The 17104-nt window shown below is 40.7% G+C and overlaps 1 protein-coding gene across 3 annotated transcripts in view; it reads right to left on the bottom strand.

Moving 5' to 3' along the window:
• Positions 1-15731, bottom strand: part of AZIN1 (antizyme inhibitor 1) — a 31928-nt gene extending 16197 nt beyond the window's left edge. Inside the window, exons 1-3 of one of the 3 annotated variants that reach the window (XM_021688719.2) lie at positions 15382-15731; positions 11092-11229; positions 2770-2915 (exon numbers count right to left, since the gene is read on the bottom strand). The gene's annotated coding sequence lies outside the window, so the exon portion shown is untranslated. The remainder of the gene's footprint in view (positions 1-2769; positions 2916-11091; positions 11230-15381) is intronic. The other 2 variants (XM_021688718.2, XM_021688720.2) reach the window with 2 other exon arrangements.
• Between the last annotated feature and the right edge of the window lie 1373 nt (positions 15732-17104).

Below are 17104 nucleotides of genomic sequence, written 5' to 3' on the forward strand. Positions count from 1 at the left end.
GACAATCAAATTTTTTAAAAGGAAAAAAAATCTGTCTCCCGAGCACCCTCACCCTTAGAAAAAAGAGAATTCCTTTTAGAAACCCAACAGTAACTCTCAGTCTGATAGAGCTTTATCAAATTTCCACGATCAAGTAACCATTTCTCAGATTTATAAATTCCCAGGAGTTCTAATAAACTAAATTTACATATGGTATGAAAACATCCTATTAAGCCTACTCACAGCCTTTTAGCCTTTGTAACTATTTTCTAGATTTTAACTTCGCTGTTCCTTTCGTTATCTTTTGTCTAATTCTCAGGTAAACCCCAAATCTGAAATTTTTTCCTGGGACACCTGGGTGGCTCAGTCGGTTAAGCGTCTGCCTTTGGCTCAGGTCATGATCCCAGGGTCCTGGGACTGAGTCCCGCATGGGGCTCCTGCATTGTGTGCTCTCTGACAAATAAAATCTTTGAAATTATTTTTCCTTTTTTAATCCATTTTATCAACAGTTTACATGAAACAATGTGCACCCATTTTGACAAATGTATACACCTGCATAACCCCTTCTATGAGCTTAAGTTCCCTCATGTCCCTTTTGCAGTAAATCCCCAAATCCACTTCAGCTAACCACTGAGCTGTCACTATAGATCAGACTTTTGTAGAAGTGAAATAATTTTAAAGGATGACCCAGGACCAAACTAAAACAGTTGACAAATAATGAAAAATATGAATAAAAATATTGGAAAGTGCATCATGCTCTAAGCGCAGAATGCTTGTGAAATGGTTTTATCATTAAAATTCAACTCTCACTTCAAAAGTAGCCATAGTTTGGTTCACCAATCCCTACTTGACTCACATAAGGACTCTGATGGAAAAATAAAATTCATTTGCTCTACTGGCAGTACCTAACAAAAAGAATGAAGAGACTAACACACCCAAACCACTAAAATAGATGTAGTACATGTAACATTATTTGATTTCCTTAATTATACTGAGCATTGCAATTGTTAAACCAACACGAAAAAAAGATAGCGGACATAAGTGAGATCTCAGTTTATCTTTTTGGATGGGCCCTAAAGGTTTTGATGCTCCCATAGTTCCTAGCTCAGAACAGGTGCTCACAACAGGTGGACAAAGGAGTTCACAACTCTTAAGAAAGGGGAGTTTTTGTTGTTTTTTTTTTTTTTAAAGATTTTATTTATTTTTCGACAGAGAGGGAGATAGCGAGAGAGGGAACACAAGCAGGGGGAGTGGGAGAGGGAGAAGCAGGCTTCCCACCAAGCAGGGAGCCCAACGCGGGGCTCAATCCCAGAACCCTGGGATCATGACCAGAGCCAAAGGCAGACGCTTAATGACTGAGCCACCCAGGCGCCCCAAGAATGGGGAGTTCTTAAGCTTAGGATGTGACAGCAATGAACTCCTTCAAAGTGTTGAAAAAGATGGTCCATCGTTCACATTCTTAAAAGGTGCCCCAAAACAGGATACAAAAGTAACTTACATATAAATGCAAAGCTCAACTGTCAGTTACTGCTAAAAACTAAAAGTTATGCCCAGGAAAAACTAATTACCTCTAAAGAATCTGCAAAACATAAAGATCTTCAAGAGAGAAATTTTCTAGCACTTTCTGAGCTAGGCAGAACAAATCCTTTGTTCAAATGAAATGTCACTTGGAAGCCCAAGATTTCCAACAACTGAAAAGGCTGAAGTAGGTGGTTATCGGTAGGCTGATTATTTCTCTCCTACCCCCAATATTATACCCCAATCTCACTGAAAGAGTCCTAAAAAGTAGTTCATAATCATACCTCCAGGAGCCTTTGCCTAATTTTAACATGTTAGCAAAAAATATTTTAAAGCTCCACTATCTCAAAAAGGTTTATGTTCTACATTTCTGCCTCAAGGCACTAAAGAAATATTTTGCTAGTTTTCCAAGAAGCATTTAAAGTTACTTGGTGATGTTAAACCGAAAATCTAGGACATATACAGCATGTCCTATGGAACCAGAATGAAAATATAAGTGTGTATGTGTTGTGGGTGAGCAGTTTATATTGTATACCACATCTACCAAGTTAACCCACCTCAATTTTAAATACCACAGGGATTTTCCAGACATCTCTCCATTAAGCCACTCCAACCCAGGCAATGCCAAACTTTACCCCAATGTTCCAATCCTGGGTGTTAATTTTCAACAGACACCGCACCATTTTTTATGGCTTATAAATCAGAAATGGGACTGATTTACTGGCTCTAACACATTATGACCCACTATGTAGTATACTTTGGTGTTGCTAGACATTTAATTGTTTACATTAAACTTCAGAAAAATCTGTGTAAATCTTAGATTTCCAAAAGGAGCAAATTCACTTTTCATAAAAGCTCTGAAGTTTTTTACCAACAGATAGTAGGAAGTATTCTCTACTTACAAGCCTTTACGCCATGTTCACAACCAAACACCTTACCAATGTATGGTGAAAGCAAGCTCAGCTTACTTCACACTAATACAATTGCTGTAATCACACTACTACTTTTGTAAGTGATTTCCTCTTAGATATTGTAGCTGGGAAGAAAAAAGTGTTTAACATTCCTTATTTACACCTTCATATTGGTGCTTTCTGATAACACATTTTTTTTTTTTTTTTTTTTAACGAAGAGCTGCCAAAGAAACAAAAGGCTCCAAAGAACTGCACCCTGCTCCCTGGAGCCTTCCATGAGGCCGCTGAGTCCTCATGTTCACTGACAGGGTAGCTCCAAGAGTAGTTGCTGCAGCAGCTGGGCACTTGCCTTGTTACACACCTGCTACAAAGGCTTCTATAGTTGATTGTACTTCAGAAGAAACTGATACATCTCTCAAATAATCACAAGATAATTCTGGCAGCAACAGCCCACTTGACACCAAGCTGGATGAATATGAGTCTTGGATTTCTGAAGTGAAGACCTCCCTGGAAGTAGAACAGGGAGAGCTGAAAGGTTGAGAGTACTGTTTCAGATACATGTAAGCAGGAAACCCAACCTTAATATATCAACCACTTTTCTAAAAGGACGTTTACTCATTAAAGAATGAGAACTTCAGATATTTTGAAATTACAACCACTACTGTAAAGAAGCCTAAGAGCACTTTTTGTTTTTTAACATATGATTTGAGGACTTAAAACTCAGCTCACAGCTTTAACAATAGACACAATGCTGTCGAAGTCACCTCTGCATTCTACCTCTGACCGAAATGTTACTTACCACATAGAATACCTTTAGGAATAACTGGGCAAAAGAACATTAGAAGAGGATTCTCAAAGATGACTTTGCCATTATAGATGTGAGGTCTGAAGAAGGTTCGAACCACCAGAAACAGTGACAGGAAGCTACATACTGGAAATGGCAGGAAGTCCAATAAATTGTGCGATGACTGTTAAGACCATATGGATTTTTGCCATACCGGACTAAAAATAAGTGATGGATAACAACAACAACCTACACTGAGTACTTAGGATAATCAGGATAGAGCTTGCTTCAATCAACAGAAGTGGAAAACCAGTAATGGCAATAAACACCCTTAAAGTTACTTTTCAGGTGATGAGGTTAAAAAAAAAAAAAAAGAAAAAGAACACCCTGATTAACCCTAGAGGAAGAACATTAAAGGTTTACTGCTGAAGAATTATTTTAAAAGACAAGAGCGGGGCGCCTGGGTGGCTTAGTTGGTTAAGTGACTGCCTTCGGCTCAGGTCATGATCCTGGAGTCCCGGGATTGAGTCCCACATCTCCCACATCGGGCTTCCCGCTCAGCGGGGAGTCTGCTTCTCCCTCTGACCCTTCCCCCTCTCATGTGCGCTCTCTCTCTCTCTCGCTCTCTCAAATAAATAAATAAATAAAATCTTTAAAAAAAAAAAAAAAGACAAGAGCAAGAATAGGAGATACATCTGGGTGGGTAAAAAACCCTAAAGGAAATGAGCCCAATAGGCTGCCCCATGAAAAGTCTCAAGATTCTAAAAATACATCTTAATGAGAAAACAAAACATAGGATTTTAATACCAATATACTTTTACATATGGAGCCAACAAGATTAGGCTCCCTTTAAAAAAATCTGTCTTGACTATTTGATGTGAAGGCTAGTTTTTTCTGGAAGAAGTATATGTACTTCACGCAAGTAAAAATACTTAAATCCCTTTTGGTAATTAAGATGCAGTAACATTAAAGATAACTACTGTAATACAACATGAACAGGATATCTATAGCTGTATTAAGCTTTCTGAGCTTTCCTGGTGTAGTATAGGGAATAACTCTTTAAACAAATTACTATTTAAACCAATTACTATTTTGATTACCTTATAGGGCAGATCTGTCACCTCTCCAATTAGAAAGATTAAACACACGTGCAATACAATGACTGCAGCAAATACAAGGTTAAAAAATAGAATACCTTAGAAACCCTATACATCTTTCCTACGTGGCAGTGGTTGCATGTCCCCTAGAATAAGCATGTTCCTGCTTTTCCAATAATCATTTCCTTGTTATTTAGTAATAGTTTTATTGCTCTTTATGCCCCTAAAACATTGGCTTTACTGGTTCTGAACTATAAATAGCATCCCTATTATTTTTCTACCATGACTGACTTCTTTTGTTCAACTTTATAGGCTTCATTCACCCATGCAGATAGATATGACCAGGGTCCATTAATTTTCATTGCTGTGTAGTATTCTGTGTAGATACTCCATTTATTTATCTGACCTGGATCCGTGGGTTACTTCCCACATTACTTATATTATTATTTACGACATAACTTTTATTATTTATGTACCTAAAAGGCAGTGCCATTCAAACTATGGCCTGCAAACTAGCTGATCCAGAAGTTAAGAACCAAGCAGTACAATGCTTTACATTGTGGTACAAGAGCCTAGCTTACTGACTGGCAGTTTAGGTAGCACTGGTCCACGGCTACATAGAACTGTTAGGTTTTTAGTGAAAAATGGTCTTCAACTCTTTTGCTCATTTTTCCTTTTTTGGCTTTTTCGGTTTGTTTGTTTTTTTTTTTTTTTACTTGTAGGAGCTCTTCATGAATTTAGGATAACAAATACCTCATTTTGAGAATTATTTGGGGATCGTTTTTGTTACAATGTCCACGTTGAACATACTAAAGACCTCTTCCTGGGGCGCCTGGGCGGCTCAGTCGTTAAGCGTCTGCCTTCGGCTCAGGTCATGATCCCAGGGTCCTGGGATCGAGCCCCGCATCGGGCTCCCTGCTCAGCGGGAAGCCTGCTTCTCCCTCTCCCACTCCCCCTGCTTTTGTCCCTGCTCTCTCTCTCTGTCAAATTAAAAAAAAAAAAAAGACCCCTTCCTACTTTTGGTCATGCCAAATAGAATATGTTGACCATACTGAACTTAGATGATACAATACTTATTTAAGAGCTCTTTATAAACTGGGCACAAGAGGATCCTTACAGCAAAAAGCAAGAAATAGATGAAAACTCATACATTCAAATAAACCTAATATTGTCTGCATAGGCACATAAATCATATTAGGGAGTTTTAACCTTAAAAAAAAAAAAAAAAAGCCCCTACAAGTTAAAGAAGTTTTTTAATTAAATATAAGGAGAAAGAAGAGAACGTGTAACTTATGATTCTTACTAATCAATGTTATAAGATTACTACGGCTACTTATGTTCCCAGTAACAATACCTTACAGCAATGCTGTCCAAGAATTTTCTGTGATAATTGAAATTTTATCACTGCCCAAAACAATAGCCATTAGCCACATATAGCTCCCCAGCACTCACAATGTGGCTCATGCAACTGAAAAGTGAATTTTAAATTTCATTTAGTTTTAACTTTAAAAATTTAAATAGCCGCCTGGCTGGGCGCCTGGGTGGCTCAGTCGTTGAGCGTCTGCCTTCGGCTCGGGTCATGATCCCAGGGTCCTGGGATCGAGTCCCGCATTGGGCTCCCTGCTCGGCAGGAAGCCTGCTTCTCCCTTTCCCACTCCCCTTGCTTGTGTTCCTGCTCTCGCTATTCTCTCTGTCAAATAAATAAATAAAATCTTTAAAAAAAAAAAAATAAATAAATAAATAAATAAATAGCCGCCTGGCTAGTGGCTACTATACTGAACACAGCAGTGCTTAGAGGATGCTATTTTCCTAAAAAATTTTAAATTTCTAAGGATCAGGTTCACACACACAGATTAAAAACTGCCCCACCTCCAAATAACTTTGTTCAAGGTAACAAAGATCAATTCACAAGTTTACAAAGTTAGACTGTAGGGGCACAAAAAATAACAAACTCCATAGCAAGTTTAGAAGAGATGTTTAAAATGTGTGTTTACATAAGATAATGAAGAAAAGGCAAAAAGTTCAGAGAGCAGCATTTGAAAATAATTTATCTTGGGTCCTTCTCCAAGTCAATTAGTTACAGCCTTTTAAGACCTCATGGTGGCTAAGTATGGCCCAGGCAGGCTGAACATCAGTCTAATCCTTGTAACTCAGTATGCTGTACAAATATTTTCTATTCATGCCGTAACGTTCTTCAAGTTATTCACTGGAATAGAGAAAAGGATGGCTAAATCTCTGCTTCAGTTAGCTTGTGACAAATTGCTTAAGTGTGCAAGGATGACCCTGGAATGGAGGTGAAGGACAAAAATAATACTGGTTTCCTAAGCCTTACCAATGTGAGAGCACTTCACTTGCGACAGCCTCCTTAGGCTTCTCTGAACAATGGCCAGCGTAGAACAGCCTTCTATTTACCTAGATTTTATAGTTTACAAGGTACAAATACCTCATTCACTCCTAATTGGAATTAAGTGTCTCAAAATTTCGGGGGGAGAGGGGGTCTCAAAAACACTGAAAATAAGACTACACAAGGGAGCGTAATGGAACACAAAACTTGGTAGCCATTATTAATCCTCCTGGCTCAACTATCTTTTGTAATAAATGCAAGAACCATTTTATCCCCTTTAAAAATTGGTCTATACTGCTTTCCAATCTTTTTGGCCCTCCCAGAAAAGATTCTAAATTTGCCCCCCCCCAAAAAAAGCCATGCTCCCCAAACACTGTTATTCATTAACATATCTTCACCTTGTGCTTGTACAGAATACTTTCCTGCTAATTTACACCAGCAGTGAGGAACCATCAAATACTATTTTACGTATGCCAGGGGATACACATACTTTAAAAACGGTGTATTTCAAGGATAGCAGTTTTATTCAGTTTTGTTTTTTTTTTTTTTTTTTTTGTCAAAGAGCACCAACAACCATTAATGAATGTTCTGCTGAATTTGTTTGCACAGACTCTGTAAATTATCCAATTTTCTCCATAGTAAATCAAAAACCTGACCTGACTACTGACAACAGCAAAACATGAGAAAACAATACTAGTAAATTCATACAGAACATTTTTTTCCCTAGTTAAAATAATTCCAATTTAGTTAGGGCAGGTCCTATTAAGGCATATGTAAATATCACCAATCAGGAGACAAAACAGGAGTATTTAAAATGATTTTTTTTTTTTAAAGATTTATTTATTTATTTGAGAGAGAGAGAATGAGAGAGAGAGAACACCTGAGAGGGGATAGGGTCAGAGGACGAAGCAGACTCCCTGCCGAGCAGGAAGCCCGATGCGGGACTTGATCCAGGGATTCCAGGATCATGACCTGAGCCAAAGGCAGTTGCTTAACCAACTGAGCCACCCAGGCGCCCTAAAATGATGATTCTTATGAAGTTCCTACATGAACATGGTCAACTAATGACAACCACATAAAATATTTTAGACAAATTTTAAGAGCCCATTTAAACCACTCAATTAATAGAAACCTATTTCTAGATTTAGATACAACTTATTAAAAAGTATATGGTAATTATTAATCCAATCTGACTTCATCACCAGGTCTGCTAATAAAGTAGTTGGTTAGAAGAGAATTTAGGGGGCGCCTGGGTGGCTCAGTCATTAATCATCTGCCTTCGGCTCAGGCCATGATCCCAGGGTCCTGGGATCGAGCCCCGCATCAGGCTCCCTGCTCAGCAGGAAGCCTGCTTCTCCCTCTCCCACTCCCCCTGCTGGTGTTCCTGCTCTCGCTCGCTCTCTGTCAAATAAATAAAATCTTTAAAAAAAAAAAATAAAGAAGAGAATTTAGTTTTCTGGAAAGGATTATTTAAAATTTTTCCATTAGGCTAATTAATTTATTAGAAAACAGCGATAGCTAAAATAACTTGAGAATCAGCCCACTGAAAAAAAAACCACACCAGCATAAAGCCATAAGAACTCTTTTAAAGGCATTCAAAAGCTTTTCCACAATTACAGGACCTTCATTAATCTCAGATACTACAAGTGTTAAATATCTTTATAGTGCTCATAAATTACATCATACACATATTCCAAAGAAAAGTTTTCAAAGAAAAACTCTTATGTAAGCAACTCCCCAAGTTTCCAAATACTTAATAAACTATCTGAAAATTCAGGCAGTTACCGGATTTTATCTGAAGGGAAATCCTAGAGCTTAGACCACTTGTACAGAACTAGTGGAGTATTACACCATTTTCAAATAGAGTTCACATAGCTATATGCTTTGCAATGCCAAGTATTTTCCACAAAGACCAGTGTGTTAAGCCCTTTTAAGGACTTCTGGTTTTCCAAACAGTATTGTTGCTCCACAGGATTTTAATGTTCAGTATAACAAACTCCTACTAATATCTAAGGACATTTCTGGAATGTAGAACTTTCATTTGCCATTTCTACTAATTCTAGTCAAGAACCTTTGGAGTCAGATCTTCTCTGAATTTAAAATTTCTCAGATTTTAGAAAAGTACTATAGTACACATACTTTATATAACATTCTCCAGAAGGCCAAGCTAACACCCTGTAATAACATTTCTGCAACAAAATTTAGGAATATTGGCACTAACTGGGATAAGATAGAAATAGCATCAGCTGAAGGTTTTGTTCCCAAATGTTTAGGTTTCTTCAAGAAGGCTATAAAATTTTAAGTAACTTTTAGACTTCAGAATTATATGCATAAAGGATTGTGGACCTGTAGCTTTGTAGCAAAGCTTCTAGTACTAAAGTTTTGTTCAACAGAATAATATACATTGTACCTGGACATAATAAATCAGTTACTCTGGCTGCCAGAACCTGAATAAGTATCTTTAGGATATTCTACCTGTGCTCATCCAACCCCAAAAGAGGAGTAAACTATGAACTTTCCCAGTACTACGTTAATTATTTTAAATAAAAACTACTTTCCCAGATTTGGCAGAATCATTTATTAACCTATCAGTTCACTGATACAAGTTTAAGAGGAAACATCACTAGAAATATTAAATATAATGCAGTTATATTTACATTAAAGAGGTTTCAATTAAAAGCCTGTCTTTTAATATGATCTTCCTTAAATCATGAAGCTTGTTCTTGAATTTCCATTTTAGAATCCATTCATGACTGTGATGTCAACTAGACCCCACCCCAGAAAAGTTAAATGTCCAAGCCAATGAGGGGGAAATATCAGATATATTGGAAATAGAACAGAGGACTAACAAAAATCAAGGGATAACGGACTTGGGGCTGAGATGGCAGCAACAGCGCTTCTCTTTAACTATGTATACAAGCCACCTGGTTAAAATGCAGCTTGAGTCAGGTTTGGGTGGGGCTGAGATTCTGTATTTCTGTTACAGATGATGCTATAATCCCAAAACCCACACTACATTAACGAGGGGTGCTTAATACACTCAAAAATGAAAAATCATCGTTATCAGTTCAGGGCTAAAGGAACTGTTCTAGTTATAGCTATGATTTTAAAAATAAGTAGTTTGCTCAAACTCACACAGCTAGGACAAATCCAGTATGAGAAATCCTCCAGTCGGGTTTCTGTCAGTAGAACTTTCAAGAAATCCTATTATTTAAACTGTTTATTTTACCCTCTCTTTAGCCTTGCAAATGTGTTGAAAAGGTCTGCTTTAATTTACTTTAATTAGATAGAACATACATTTTTATTTGATAGAATCTAACATCAGACTATAGAAACACTAAACTGATACCCTAAACTTTCCTGAAAATTTCAATTATTACCTCCAAGTCTCTGGACAACTTAGAAACATCCAAATCTCAAAACCTAAATTTCAATAGCAAGAAACCTATATAAAAAAAAAAACAACTATACAAATTTAGCAGCACAAATTCAAAGAACAGTTTACTGTAGAATTATATTTTGCACAGAGTTTTAAGTTCAGTCAAAATTCATCCAAGAAAATCTGTTCAGAAAGTAACATGCTGGGAGACACACATATATCATCTCTCGGTAAGTCCTCTAAAAACAACCAACTTTTCCCCACCAGCTGAGTATCACAGAAAGTCATTTCATAAAACAATTATAAACTCTAGTAATCACATTATACCTGGCAAGATGCTCAAGCTAGAAAAACAAGATTCAGCTCTTCTATCCCATACTGTGGGGTACATAGCGTCAGTGAATGGAATGAAGAAAAGAATCTTTTGCTCTATTTAAATATGTCTCTTTTGGGGCGCCTGGCTGGCTCAGTCGTTAAGCGTCTGCCTTCGGCTCGGGTCATGATCCCAGCGTCCTAGGATCGAACCCCGTGTCGGGCTCCCTGCTCCTCGGGGAGGCCTGCTTCTCCCTCTCCCACTCCCCCTGCTTGTGTTCCCTCTCTCACTGTCTCTGTCAAATAAATAAATAAAATCTTAAAATAAATAAATAAATATGTCTCTTTTTTCTGATTAAGCCCAAATATTTAAAAATTCACCAAGTCAAACAGTTGAATGATGGAATAAACCACTGCCTACACCTTAAATTAAAAACAAAAATACAAAAATCTCTCCAACTTATATTAAAACCTGGACTAGTAAGATTTCCTAAAACTTAAGCTTATGTTCCGTACTTAAGTATAGTAATACTTTTTATGTACCCAAAATAAATTAAGTGATCTAATCATTGGTAAACACTGCATACAAAACAATCAGTATACCCGTAACTGCCAAGCCTTTATTTTAGAGATTTTTAAAAGAGCTTTAAGAGTCACTTCGCTTTAAGAGATAAGTACACTTTCAAGTTTTGAAAAAAACTGAGCAACAAGAACTCTCCTTTACTTCAATCTTACATGACCCCCAGCTTAGATGTGAAAATACTTACATGGACAAGTTAGGAGATGGAACCCCCCTATCATCAGCTAGGTTCCCAAGGTGGCTCAGCGTTGAAGTCGAACTGCTCTCTATACAGCACTTCTCCTAGGCCCTCTGGGTAGTTGTATACTTGGTCAGAAAGTTCGCCCTAAAGAATGAAATAGAAGTAGTTGTAAACAGTCCTAAACTAAAAAAAAAAAAGTTAGGTTGTGCTTCAAGCAGATTAAATTGACTTAAAGATTAACTGTAGGAATAACTTTCAGTTTTAAAAGTGTTTCATTAGTCACATTACACAAATGATGTTTTCAAAGGGTTTACCAAAGCAAAGCACTTTTTTCTGTAGTAAAAATTTCCAAGCTGCTATAGTACAAAATTCTCAGAGCCTGATGTCATGATCCTCTTACCAACTTGTTTTATCTACTCACTCAGTTTCCAGCCTTCATCTAATTTCATTTTCACTTTTATTTATCCTCCAAAAACCCAAATTTCTAAGTGGCCTAAAATTGAAAATTTGCAAGTACACTTATCAACCTAATGTATAATGTTCTGGCATGATCTGTAATCTGGAACTACCCAGGACATTTCTCTTACTCTCCAAATTCCAAGTTCTTTACTTAAAAAGTGTAAAATCTTACTACATACCAAAAAGAAGATCTATGACTTAGCTGATACATCATGTATGTGAAATAACACTTGACAGCTGCTTTGTGTATTAGGCAAGTAACTTAAGGTTTACACCTCTCTTCCTTATACCTTAACCTACCTAGACTTAAGTCTACAATCACTAGAACAACATATGAATGTGAAAAGTGCTTAACATGTTACAAAATGTTAAGTTTTAGCAATGGTTATTACCTATTATGGTTTGCTTGGATGGACTTCTCACTTCTAAACTGCTATATCTATACTTCTAATAATTAGGTGATTGCTACTTTAAAGAAGTATAACCTGACAGCATTTGCTAGAAAGGGTGATGAGGAAACCAGAAAAATGATGAAACTAGAAATTAGAATGTTAAGAATCAGAGAAATTTCAGAATTACTCTAAGCATCTCTAAAGCATCTCAAAAAAATAAAAATTAAAAAATAAATAAAGCATCTCTCGTCTCCACCAGGATAGAAGCATCCTTGTGGTCTTTCAACCTACTAGGAGAATCTGCTCACACACTCAGATGAGTCAAGAACCCATACCAACATGTAACAGTGATTATAACCTTACATTAGATTCCAAATGATATACTCCAACAAAACAAAGATTGATTCTTCCCACACCAAGATAATTTTAAAAATAAACTAAAAGCTGACTCATGCTGGAGACAGAGATAGAGTTCATTCTCAATTATCCTAAGGAATAGGTAATTATCCTGGGTGAGACACTCTCATCGCCCCCCCCGCCATGTATCCACACAGCTATTCTGCTTAATGCAACCCAAGAGCAGTGATGTAAAATATTAAGGATATTAAACTTCAGACATTCAAAAATGTTCTTCAGCATGATCTCTAAAACATTTCCACCTAACAAAAAGATACTAGTAGGAAATGAAGGTCCTAAAATATGAAAGGCACACCTTAATAAAATAAAAGGGGTACACAGGGTAAGAGGGCCATTTACATACAGAATAGAATATTTGTACAGTTAAAATAAACCATAAAGGAAATTAAATGAAAATGTGGAGAAAAAGAGGTACAGGAAAAGATAAATCTCATTTAGAATGGAATGTGTAAATCAGTTGGATCACGAACAACATTGCAATCAAGTTCTTTTAACTGAAGAGAATGTCTCATATCTAGGTGAACAAGCATAGGGAGAACTAGTCTTGACTGGTCAGCAGGTCACTAACACACACACACCCACACCCAAACCCTCCCATTACTTTTACAGTAACTATCCCGAAGCCTAGAAGCCCCAAATCATCAGTATTTCTCTGAATGACACATATTGATTGCCTTTACCAATGACTGAAAGTTGCCATGTGGTATTCTTTCCAAAACCCCCAAACTCCACCCTAATTATGAGAAAAACATCGGACAAGCCAAATTGGGGGACATTCTACTGAATATCTGGCCAATACTTCTCTAGGCTGTCAAAAGGACATGACAAACAAGGTTAAGAAACTGTCATAGATCAGAGAGAAATGGGGAAGACATGACAACTGAACGTAATGTGGTACCCTGGATTATCCTGGAACAGAAAAAGGACATTAAAAACTGATGAAATTCAAATAAGTCTGCAGTTTAGTTAAAAGTAATGCATCAAAGTCACTTTTAGTTTTGACAAATATACCACAGTAAGATGCTAATAATAATGTGAACTGGGTGAGAAGTATGCAGCTCTGTACCTTTGCAACTTTTCTATAAATCTAAAATTATTCCAAAAGTTTATTTTATAAAATCAGGCAAAATATTCACATAATGGACTACCATTGAGGAATATAAGTAACCACCTACTGATACATGTACCACGGAAGAATATCAAAAACCTGCTGAGTTAAAGCCTTTTACACAAAATAATGCTAAACAGTGTAATTCCATTTACATGGGAGTTCTAGAGTAGACAGAACTAATCTATGGTTTAAAAAAAATCAGAATCCTGGTTGCCTCTGGAGAGTGGGGGGATGGCATTTGAAGGCACAAAAGAGAAGTTTCTGGGGTGCGGGCAATGTTCTACTTCTTGACAGGTCTGGATTACACAACTCTTTTTTTGGTCAAAACTCATAAAATGGTAAGACTTAAATCTGTGCACTTTACCGTCACGTGAATTTTATCCAAAGTTTTTTTTTTTTTTTTAAGGAATAAACAGTATTAAACTATGATATGTTCTTATGAACTGAAGTTAAGAGGGGTGAAGTGTTTCTGGCGTCTCCAACTTTGAAATACATGGAACAATGAGATGGATTGATGAAAGGATAGGATGGCAAATAAAGCAAAGTGTTAAATGCATCTAGGAGAGGGTACAATTCTTTCGCCTTCTCTCTATGTTTGAAAATGTATGAATTAAACCAGAGTGGCAAAAGAGTAGGCACTGATTACTTGATTACTGCACCTACTATATCACATTTAATCATTAGGAGCCTATCTTTCCCACTAAATGTAAACTCCTCAGGGCTCCTTTGTCTTCATGACCAGCATCTGCACTCACACATTTGTAAAAAATTAAAAGATTAGGACCTTGCCCGACAATCATTAGCCATATTTCTGCCAGGTTCGTCCCATCAACTCTTCCCCATCACAGAGCACTTTTCTCTCCCCTAAGAGTCCTTAGGTTCCCACCCAAGCTGGGGGCTTAAAGGTGGAAACACCACGGAACAGAAAACATCTCAACAGATCCCAGATGCCACCACAAAACTCAGTTAAATATGAACATCAGGTTTCCGAGTCAGCAGTGTAGCCCAAGAAACATACACGCTCATGAAATATTCTGGGCAAGAGTTAAAAACGTCACCATCATTCCTTTTGGCAGTCAAAATAGTACTTGATAAGCCACCCAAGCCTACCGTTCTCCCTCTCACTCCCCAGGAATCGTGGCGCGGACGGGAAAACGAAGCCATGGTGACTAATCCTCAGGCTCCAAGAGGTGACTGAGGTTGAGTGAACGCGACTTGGCCCAATCAGGAGCGCCGCAAGGGGCGGAGCGGCAGCCCCGAGGCTTCCAGAAGGGGCCAAAGGCCTCTCCCTCGCTACCTGACACCGGGGCTTCCCTGCCTCCGGGCCCCGAGTGGCGTCAACTTTCCTCCACCAGAGGGGGCCGCACTCCCCGCACCCCCAAGAACCCGTCCTCCTCCGGCAGCTGTCAGAGGAGGCCGCCGCCAGGCCCGCCCCGCTCCATTCATAAGGCCCCGGCCGTTGCAGCCCTTCGCGCCGCCTGCGGGAATACCGGAGGCGACGGTGCGACCGGGCTCCGGGCCGGGGCTGCGGGACCAAGGCCCCTCAAGGCTGCAGCCCGGCCCCCTCCCCGGAAACAGCAATGCACCACGGGAGAGGGGTGGGGGCCGCACGCCGCCAAGAGACGACGCCGACCCCCGGCGGAGACCCCCGCGAGCGCCCCCACACGCACACGCCCCCTCGCTTTAACCGCGGCGGCTCCTGCTCCGTCGAGCCGCAGGCGGCCGCCTGAGGGGCCCGAAGCGCGCCCTCCACCCCAGCCCGCCGGCGCGGAGGGACCGACCGCCGCCACACACACACCGCCGTCCGCCATGTTCGAGGCAGCCGGCCGCGGGGCGCTGCGGGGCCCAGCCGGTAGGCACCCGGCAGCTCCCCGAGGCCGGCCCCGCGCCCCCGCGCCCCTCGGGGTCGGTACTCACGTGAGATAACGGCCCAAAGAGTCGGGTAAAGCGTCTTCTCTTTTTCGGCGGAATTTTTAAAGAGGGATGTGGTTACCTTGAGCAGAAATACCCAAGGCGGCCTGGGCCATAGGCTGCGGGGACGACGTGGGGGAAAAAGCGCGGCACCGACACCAGCTGTGCAGCAGTGGCGGCGGCGGCCGAAGGGAGAAATAGAACAGCGCAGGTAAAAGAATGGCGAGGGCTAGGTGGGGAGAGGATTCGGCCTCGTCACACTGCAGAGCCGAAGAACGAGAAAGGATGAGAAGAGGCGAGAAGGAGAAAAAAAAAGAAACACTGCAGCCGAGCGAAAAGCCAGAGAGTGTGGGAAGGCGGCGCCGGGGACGCTAGTATTTATAGTAAGGGGGCGTGGTCTGATGACGTCACAGCCGGCCGGGCCGCCGCGCGAGCGGGGCGGAGCCGGGCTGCGGCCCGGGGCGAAGGAAGGGAGCGGAAGAGAAAGGCGTGAGACGAGGACTGGGGAGGCTGGGGGGGACGGGGGGCGAAAGGGGGCGGGGCAGGACGGCCGACCCGGGGTGCAGGTGCCGACCGCCTGGTGGTGGCTTCCCGCTCTCCCGCGGGCGGTAGCTCCTCCGCCCGCAGAGCTCCTGGCGCGCGGACGGGGGCGGTCGAAGGAAAAGGGACGCGCTTGGGCCGGAGCGCAGCGTCGCCCCGCGCCTCCACTCCTCAGGCGCCTACGCTCACGCCTGTCGCTGGCCCCGGCGCTTTGGGAGTTGGGCCCGGCTCTCTGGCGGCCAGGACGCCGGGAGCCGTGCTGGGCCAGGGGCGGCGGCCCGCGTGCACTGCCTGGAGAGGCTGTGAGGGAGGCCTGTGAAGGCCTTCGCCGGAACTCCCCCCTCGAGAGCACTACGCTTTTTGAGGGTTCCACAGGCTATGCCTGGGAACCGCCCTCCCAGAGTGAGGTTTCAGCACTCGCAGGATACCGCGCTCCTTTATGGAAACGAGTTCCTCTTGCCCGGGATGTGGGTGCCCAGTGCCGGTGAGGTTACAGAGCCTCGTGACCGCGTGAAAAGATCCCCAGTGCTTGTATGTTACAATATGGTGCAGTAGGAATTTTTTTTTTTTAAGGAATGTGGCCTCTGTGTCCTCATTTAAAGGGTTGGTGCAGTCACACCCAGTCCTTATTGATGAAGGACCAGTGTTGGAGAGAGGATTACTGATGTTATAAACGCACATTACTTTAATCCTCCATCTCGTTTTCGCATTTTAATTTTACCTACTTAATAAACTTTTTTTTTTCAACTGGGGAACCTAGTACGACCTACATTAACTTTTATTCTCATCTTTCAAGAATGTCTTCATATTAGTGATCAGAAACCTTGAGTCATCGCATGCTAACTCCTTGCGACTCGGAGTCAATGACACAAGTGAAATATGTATTTACACATCCCTCCCAAGTTAAGATCTATGAGATTAAGACCCTGACTTTTTTTTTTTTCGTTCTTCCACACCTTCAGCTTGCTTTGTGAGCAGCACTGTGGTTGATTAATAAATCATAAATTAGGAAGGAAGAGAAAGAGCCTTCCTGGGTGGAAAGGTAGCAACGCTGAAATGTGGGCTTTTGGAGGAAGGTGTTAGGTAAAAATTGGGAGCTGTGGACTCTTCCTAATTTCGTTTTTCCCAATATCATTTTGCTATATCGGGACTTCCCCTTCATTCTATAAAAATTCTCTTTGATTCAGAA

This window comes from Neomonachus schauinslandi, chromosome 4, assembly GCF_002201575.2.
Source record: "Neomonachus schauinslandi chromosome 4, ASM220157v2, whole genome shotgun sequence".
NCBI classification, from domain to species: domain Eukaryota; kingdom Metazoa; phylum Chordata; class Mammalia; order Carnivora; family Phocidae; genus Neomonachus; species Neomonachus schauinslandi.